Below are 8,455 nucleotides of genomic sequence, written 5' to 3' on the forward strand. Positions count from 1 at the left end.
GCTTGGAATCAACCTACACACCCATGTACAAAGTAAAACGCGGAGGAAAACAAATTAAGTCGAGATGGTTGAGAATCAAGTCAATCAGGTTGAGAAAATGAACACAAAATTAACATGCAAAAAAAAACAGGATTTGAAAGAAACTCAAAAAGATTGACCTGATATGATGCTACAGGTCTATCAGATACTTGAATAAGGCTGCGCTTAGATTCCATTGCTCTACAAATTGAGAATTTCTTCGAAAGAAGTTCTATCATTTTATTAGAAGAAGAACATATTCCTCTAAATTTGCAAACAAATACAATAATGGCTTCAGTATTACTCAAAAATAAAATTGAAGTTGAAATTTAAATTGTCTAATTCAAGTCTTCAAATCTTCTCAAAGCTCAGAGCGTCTCAAAAAAAACAAAATGCAATAAGATCCCCCAAATTCATACAGTTTCATAAAAACTGTTTTTTCCCTAAAAAAATCTATCCTTATAAAAACCAACAATAATTCATTTTATGTTAAACTTTTTTAAAATTAAGGTCCACCCCGAGCACAAATATCGAAAGTCGGAACAAAAATTCTAAGTTGAATAGGTACAATCAATTTGTTGAAAACAACATGTTTTCATGTATATAGCGTTATACATAATTTTGTGTTTGTGAGGGAAAAGAATAAAAAATTTTGTATTCATTCAAATCGTATGAATTTCATAAAATTTTTTGAATATGCCTGAAAAAATTGTTAAAAAATAATCAATTAGCAATTGAAAACTAGAACCTTATTGAAAAATGTGTTCGCAAAACTGTCTAAAACCTTTATAGCAAACGGAGCCTTCTTCAACTTGATATTTAGTGTTGGAGCTATTTGTAGTTAAATATTGTCAAATTACATTTTTTTAGATACGGTGATCTTTGACAGTATTAAATCATGGCCTCATAAACCTCTCTAAAGCTAATTCTGAATGTTTTTGATTCCAGTGTAGCCCACTAAAACGTCCATTGAGTCATAATTAAAAAAGCTTTATTATACTTTTTAGGAAGCACCAGATAAACCGAGAAGTGTATGGAACTGGATTGTGCTGGCACTGACTTTTGCACTCATTCTCACAGCCGCTCTGCTCTACGATTTCTACCGCCGTCGTAGAACACAAAATGAGGTCAACCGGATGACAGCGACAGGAAATCCTGTAGTGGCCAGCACCGAATTGATGCCAATCTCAACCTAAAACCACACTCATCACGTCACCTGAGTTATAAGACAACTTTAATAAGAACTGCTTCAGCAATGACTGCTAAATTAAACAGAGAAATTAAATTTTAATATTGGGATAATCATAAAGTGCAGGTAAAACGCACAGTACAAAGAACTTAGAAAATTTATGTGAGCCTCTAACATACTTCTCAAAAATATCCACGTAAATCACCAATATGTTCAACATTCCAGCTTTGGAAAAAAGTGACGGGCTATTTATGCTAGGGGTGTTTTTTCATCAAACTATTCATGGTTTTTTTTATGAACCAATGTTGATGGAACTTTTAAGAACTAAAATTTTGATGCCTTGAGTTCAAACACATTAGATATTCCAACAGTGATTAGTTTTTGAGAGCTTATGGGTCCTGATAATAACCGAGCTGGTCAATTTAGAGATTTGGAATAGCTAAGGCGGGTTTCTGTTCACGCGATTCGAGAATTTATCCAAAGTGAATTGGAGCAATATAATTAATTCTCATAATGTGTAGGCAGAGACAAAAATTGTGCATTGTCTTTGGTGGGGGGAATGGAATCTCTTTAAATATCCCTCCCCCATTGGTACCTCGTAACGAATCTCTCTCCGCCTGGTACTTATAGTTCAACCTGGTACTTTTCAATCAAATCCCATGAAATACTCTGCTGAAAATTGTGCCATATAATTTCCGGGACAAGTTACAGGCAAAAGGAGCTTTGCAGGCTTAGCAGGCTTCGCATTTATACGAGCAGAAGTTATGTATAATTTTGCCTGATAATTGGGTAGTTTCTGCGCTTAATTTGAGTCATTACTCTAATTAAGCGCAGAGACAACCCCAATATCAGGCATTATTTTACATGCTCGTATAAATGCAAAAGCCTGCAAAGCCTGCCAATTTCCTAATGTCTGTAAATTGTCCCTGGAACAAAAACTGTTGTTTGGAGGAAATTTATTAAAACTGAAGTTCCGTTCCTTCGTCTGTAAGAATTTCTTATATGCCTTTACTTTAGACAAAAACGGCAATCTCATTGGATTTATTTTCAATACAAAAGCTCAAAATCATCATCACATCACGTTCATACTTTCTGCTTCAACTAAATTTGAGCTAACATCATTTTAACATTACCTAATTTTATTATAATTTCACCTGCACAATTTTAGAGGCTCTCTTTCAGTATCTAGACTTATCAAAAAACACAGGTGCTATTCAACAGGCTTCATGTAAATAAATCTTGCTTTTATTGTAATTTTTGTAAATATGATAATTTTTTGACTGCTTGTCCGATTTTAGATTAACCATGAGTGCAATACAATTATCGAAGGGGTTTCGCGCATTACTGCCTCAATCTTAACATAAAATAATTGAACTAATGAAAACATTTTTTTGTCGATCATCTAATAATGTTCATCTAAACTTTCGAAATAAGTGAAGAATATACAAGATCGATATAGATTTCATTCGGAACAATCCGCAAAGACATTCAAAGACGGGCCTCATCTTGTGCGCACACAACTCTAATGACCCGACCCGAGACTTTCCCAACTCTTCCTTTTATGCTTTGATGCTGAAAGGTGAATCATTCATGCATGGCGACTTACCCGGGTTGACCTCCATAGACCAAAAATGCTAATCATACAATTCCATAAACTAAGTCTATGAAAAAATACTAATCATACAAATTTCATACATTTTGCTAAAATGTTGTCATCGAATTTCGAAGAACTTTTTTCTTGTTTTGGCATTAATTTTGGTGTATCGTACTAAATAAAAAAGAAAGACTATTTGTCAAAAAAAATGCTGATCATACAATTTCCATATATGATTTTGGAAAAAAAATTTGCATGCAAAATTCAATTTTTGTGTGTATAACGTAGTCCTGGATGTACTTATATGGGATTTTTCTTTCCTTTTCTCTTGATAACATTTTCAAAAGTGCTCAAGTCTCAAAAGTTTTTGTACGGCATGTTTTTGTATGCCTCGATCAATTTCTGGTAATTTGAAAACTCAAATTTTAGAAATAATCATCTTTCCAAAACAATTTTAATGCAAGACGGCCTAACCTTTGGTACTACGTTTGAGTAACCAAGAGTTATGTCATTTGTGTTCGGTTACGAACACAAACAAAAAATTCTGAGAAACTAAAATGAAAAAATCAACTTTTTGGTTTATGGAAAAATGCAAGTCATGCAATTTCCATATATGAAAAAATACTAATCATAGACCTTTCATGCAATTTTCTGTACGTGTGGAATTGCATGGAAAGTGTATGACTAGCGTTTTTCCATATGAAAATTGTATGACTAGCATTTTTGGTCAACCCGGGTAACCTGCACAACGCAATAGACCCAATTGAGTTGAGGCAAACTAATTGGTCTTATTACCCGCACCGAGAACCCGTGGATTTTATCGATTAGAATCAAATTCATCCATTAAAACCTATTACAGAATTAAAATTTATACTACGAATTCGATTACATTGTCATTATGATGAATTTATTTCAATCCCTCTCCAACCCCCCCCCCCGTTGAATGAAGTCTACCTCTTATACCAGGGGCTTGCGACAAGAATTTATACGATCAGAAAATAACGGAATTTAGACAATAAATTGCGTGCAAATTGCGTGAAACTTTATTACAGACTTAAATTGTCTTTTGGCTGAGTAAATACTGGTTGTCCGTTTCTTTACGGTCGTCCAATTAGCTTGTCTCATTTCCCAGGCTTTTTTTACCAAATCCAACCCACTCCTCAAAATCAGTAAAACATTAAACCTGAGTTATGTGTTATTTACAGTACTCAGAGTAATTTCAGATAAGGTACACCGTCTGCTCGTCACGCTATCTTATTTTCGGCCGGATAGATTCGTGCAACTTCTTAGTCTACTGATCTTAATCTTACTCTCATTACTCCTAGTCTCAATAGATCTAGTGTATACGGGCTTATGCGAGTTAGAGCCAGAAGAAGAACAACTGTATTCTAAGTTTTATTCAATTTGTTCTGGTGCTGAAACTACAATTAGTTTCAGCACTTACCAATGAGTGTAAATGTTAGAGATGGATTATGATTGGTTAGTTATGTATACTTTATAGTGATATTCCATCATAAATGTAATTAGTCTATAAATACTAGTTTAGAACTGGTTCCACCCATCCGGGGCTTAGAGAGTTTTTAGTTTTTAATTGTTTGATGTAGTGAAGGACGGGTGATGTAGTTTTTTTTGAAGTTGCGAGCATTGACTTCTTGGAAAAAGGAGAAGTGTGGCTAATTGTGTTTGACGGAGGAAGATTGTTATGTTCGTGTTTCTAGATGGGTCTCATTGATTGTGGTAGTCTTGGGTGATTGCGTCAAGACTTCTGATCGATGCAATGATGTATCGATTTCGTTAAGTTTAGAGCGAGACTACGTGCAGGAAGAAGTTTGACTTTTCCGGGCGAAGTGCCGAGTGACTAGGATTGATGCGTGTAGTCAACATCGAGATAGCCATTGTTCTGGTTCATTGGTTTTCCTTTGCTGCGATGTTGAGTCCATACTTTAAATTCTTTGAGAGTAGTGACTTTAGGCAGCAAATCGAATAGATTTGCCATTCCGAAGTTAGAATGTGATTGGGTTGTCGTCTCCTTTGCTGCTCGTCTTTCGACTGTTTTGTGTCTTATTTGATTGTGGTAAAACTTGAAAATGGCCTTCAAAATAATAAATTATCCAGTTTTAATCTGGTTTTAATGTAGTTTGGGTACTGTGGATTTTTCTTTCTAAGTCATACTATTAGTTTGTGGTTTTGTGATGTCAGTAAGCTGCAATGGTTATTTCAGTTTACTTTATAATTCCTTCCAACCTGGTTAAAGGAAACTTTGAAACGTGTGAAAAACAGTTAGAGTTGTTATCAGTGAAAGTAAAAAAAACTTAAATTCATAATTTGAATAATTTTTTGCGGGCGAACTGTGCGATTGTGGAAAAAGTGTGTGATTTATGGGCGAGTGAATGATTTGAATTCAAAAGAGGCGTCTTGTAGAAAGGTTGTTATTCTTTTAATTTATCTGCAATTTTTTTTATGAATTTACTACATTGAAATAATTTTACTGCTTATGGGGAATTTTTTAATGAACTTACTGCTTTGTAAAAGATAATTTTTTGCTTGGAAGAATTATTTATGAACTTACTGCAATTTGAAGGTAAATTTTAATGCTTTTAATCATTCTGCAATTAGTTAAAAGTATTTTAAAATTTCTAGAAAATAGTTTTCATTTTTTTTTGTTTAATTTAGATGATTGCGTGATGAAGAATAAAAAAGAAAGTGAAACCTTTACAAAGAATGGTTAGTTGTGTTTTGGAAATTATTAGTTAAAGATACTGAATTATATTTACTCATCGTCGGCGTAAAATCCATTTGAAAAGCTTGTGAATAGTGTCCGATGATGTTAAGAGTTTAGCAAGCAAGAGGGTGATATATTTAGTTTGCAGTAGAGGCCATAGGGGTTCAAGTGCTTTGATGATCTTTTGCTCATCACTACTGGGTGAGAGTTTATGCGGAGTGTTTTGGATTAGATTATAAAGTTTATGGTTATAGTTAGTGTTGTGATTAAATTCCAGGATTGAGACTTCAATGGGCTGTATATATTCGTGAGGGACAATTAGTGGACGGGATTCATCAAGGTTGAAAGTTCTGGTTAGTGGACAAAATATAAGCTTTTGTCGTATAGAATCGTAGTTTCTGATGATACCTTGTGTGTTAGTGTTTTTTATACAGTATGTGAAATTGAAGAAGAAGGGTGAAGTATATTTAGACTTAATAAATTGAAATCGATATTGCGGGTTTCGTGATGTTGTATTAGCTGTGTAGTGGTGTTGGATAAATTTATAATAAGTTTATGTGTGAGTTTGTTTTTTGCGTAACAATATTTGATGTGAGCAGTGTAAGTCGCGTTCTTTTGGTGTTCGAAAAATGAAGTTTATTGTAAAATAGTTACATTTATTGAAATAGGTGTCGTAGGCTTTTGTGTCGCGAAGTGCTGTTGATATAACATGATCAAATTTTGTATTCAAGCAGCTGATGGTGAATACATATTGAGATCTTATAAAAAAATTTCAGTTAGTTGGGGGTTAGCCTTAGTATCGTCTTCTAAAACGATATCCTCCATATATCGAGCAATGGCGTGATCATAATTGTTAATGGAAAATCGGTTTGTTTTCTGTGCATTGAATCTATTTAGTGTTTGGGTTATTCCAATGGTTGTGAATTGCTTTTCATGAAGTGCTGTGGTTAGGTGATGTAATCGAGTGTGACACAATTCATTGTCGCCTGGGTTGTTATATAATGGGAGTGATAACGGGTTACTGAAATGATAATATGAGGTCCATGAAACTGTGGGAAACACGGCATGTTCATTAACGTAAGTTTGTTGATCGTTGTTAGTATTTGTGTGATAGTAAGTGTACTGTGGAGAAAATGGTAAGCACACTTGTAGGAATTCTTTCGTGTTAGTATGAAGTGGGTAACTGAAAACATTCGTGGTGGTCCAGGGTTAGAAGGCATTTGGGCATTGGTTTGCTTACGTTTAAATACTCGGTGGGCTCGGGTTTCTTCAGTAGCGGATGCTGGGTTGGAGGATTTGGAGGATATCATGGTTTGTAAATGTTGATGAATTGTTAGTGTGCTAGGGTTTTGAAGCTGTTGTTGTAGAGTTATAAAATAATCTTATTCATTCTCGAGTTTTTCAGTAATGGGGCTAGAGGGGTCAGTTGGGTCGCTGGTCATTGGGGAGAAAGTTGGGGTTGCATCAGTGTAGGGTTGCATGGGTTAGGCTCGGAGTCTGCGAATTCATCTGGGGTTTCAATATCAGAGTGTTTAAATTAAGAAAATTGTGTGAAAAACTGCGTTTGTTGAAGTGTCATCTGAGTTCATGCCTGGTGAATTATTAGTGTATGATGGTACAAGATAAGGAGTGAAATCAGAAAGAGATATGTTTAGAGAGTGACAATGGAGATTGGATGGGTATGAAAGGGAACGGTTGAGGGATCCAATCTGGCGGCTCATCGTGGGCTAAAAAAATGGTTGTTGTGAGAACAGAAATTGATGGTATGTGGCTGTTCTATAATTTGTTCATACGTTTCTTCTACATTTGGTTGCTGGGCTATTATGTGAGTAACTGGACTTTGTCAATAACTATGACTTGTAGAGATGTGCGCTCTTAGGGCTACATTTCTGTAATTTTGTGGTACTAAAGATAATGGATGGTTATTATGTAAAGTGTGTAGTTATGGTGCAGTATTGGTTTTTGTTGTCTTGTAATTTATCATATGCATTTGGTGTGGTTGATAGCTCTTTGTTATATTCATTTATTTGAGCGTCTAGAAAAATTTTGCTAATTGAGGTTGAAAATATTCCAAAAAATCCTGCGAAAAGTATGCGTGCTACGTTTGCTTGTTTGTTTGCTTGTGTGTGTATTGCGCATGTATTATAGATTCCTTTCAATAATGAGAAGAGAAAACAAAAAAATAAACATTGCAGGGTCATCCTAGAAAGTCGAGAAGTTCGTTTTTCAAATTACAAAACTAAAAATAATGATGGGTGATATAAATTTGGAACGGTCTTTTCACTGTTTAAATAAATGTACTCGTTTTTATCTTTAAAGTATCCAATGTAGTCTTGTGTATAGATGTCTGAAAATCCTGCGGTTTCTGCAAGTTTTCTTAAGTTTTGGTCGATGGATTGTCTTTGAATCGTATGATTTTTTGTAAAGAGTTCTTGCAATTGTTGTGTGTGGATGTGAGGTTGTATATCTAGTCTAGAGTACACATCTTTTGATTGTAAAACTATTTTTGGGTTTCCAGCAAAAGCTCTTATACTTTCTGGTGAAAACTTCTTTAGTTGTGGCATAAGTGTAGAATATGGCGTAAGAAGATCATTTTTATCTTCATCGGGATTTAACTGTGCAATATTGTGGACATTTTCAGATCCACATGGGACAGCTGTATCCCAAAAATATGTTCTCCTAGAAAGTGTGTCAACAAAATGTACTTTATTTTTGTAGAATATGGGGATTCTTTTGTAACATCTTTTGTCTTCAAATACATCTAATGGTGATTTTTTTTCGTACATCGTAATACCATAGTATATTTAATTCGTAGTCAATAAAATTTAATTTAATTCCTGACAACAAAATCCTGCATAAAGTGTTTTTAATACTGCAAGTGCAAGTGATTGTAAAATTTGTGTTCGTTCAAGCTCACATAAGTGATGAAAAG

The sequence above is a fragment of the Symsagittifera roscoffensis genome, chromosome 7 (genome assembly GCF_963678635.1).
Source record: "Symsagittifera roscoffensis chromosome 7, txSymRosc1.1, whole genome shotgun sequence".
Lineage (NCBI taxonomy): Eukaryota > Metazoa > Xenacoelomorpha > Acoela > Convolutidae > Symsagittifera > Symsagittifera roscoffensis.